Source organism: Setaria italica, chromosome VIII (assembly GCF_000263155.2).
Source record: "Setaria italica strain Yugu1 chromosome VIII, Setaria_italica_v2.0, whole genome shotgun sequence".
In the NCBI taxonomy this organism is placed as follows: Eukaryota; Viridiplantae; Streptophyta; class Magnoliopsida; order Poales; family Poaceae; genus Setaria; species Setaria italica.
Genome location: NC_028457.1, coordinates 30,598,267 through 30,599,247, shown reverse-complemented (window position 1 = coordinate 30,599,247; position 981 = coordinate 30,598,267).

Below are 981 nucleotides of genomic sequence, written 5' to 3'. Positions count from 1 at the left end.
GCCGCTGGAAAAGTTTTTCCCGGGCTTCACGAGATCCGGCAAAGAAAAGTTTTATCTAGCAATTGCCAAAGCGAGCGGCCGGGATGCTGTCGATGGTGAATAAAACTCATAGGTTGGGTATTGACCTTTCCTAGCAAAGAAGTTGGCTGAAAGGATTCCAGGCTTGATGATTACCTCAAGAATCTTTGCGCTGAATGTGGCTGTAGCAAAATTGAAGCTGATGGGGTAGCTCAAAAGGAGGGTCTTCATCGGCATAAGCATACCAAATTGTTGCCCTCGTCGGTAAGACCATTGTTGAAGCATTTGAAGAAATCGGCCCCCCTGGAAGGAGACTGTTTATCGCCATGGAAGATAGAAACAACTTCACCATAAGATGTGCATCGGCGAGTTTCAGGGTCCTTGTCCTCTGGCTGATCTTTTGGGAAAGACATGTTCTTGATGTCTTGCCCCAAGACATGTTGCAGGTGTAGCTTGAGCCACAAGTTGATAAACCACCAAGGGCCGCCTAGGTTGCTGATGGGTTGTCCAGCTGATAGCTTGATTGACACTTGGTGTAGCAAGTGATAGACTGATCCAAGGAGGTGTTTCCCTAAGGGGATCAAATTTCCCATCAGCGCTTTAGCCAAGATTTGTAGATTGGTAGTTGGTCCAGCCGATCATCCACAGAAGATGAACTTGTCCAGCCACATATTTAGGAAGGCAACATGTTCTTTGAAATTGCTATTTCTATGCAAAGTAATGATAAATTGATAATGAATATTTCATTTCATTGATTTGAGCAGGAAGTATTTGAGTCTTAGTTTGCAATTGCAACATTTCATAATCATATGTATGGTTCTTTTTTTATCATGGAAGATTCTTAATTTAGTACTTTTCTACCTTCAATATTCTATGTATTGTTTGAGTCTATTGGTTGAATTGTGCTCTTTAAAAAATATATTATATCTAATAATGTATGGCTAGTAAGATTTTAAGCCTTAT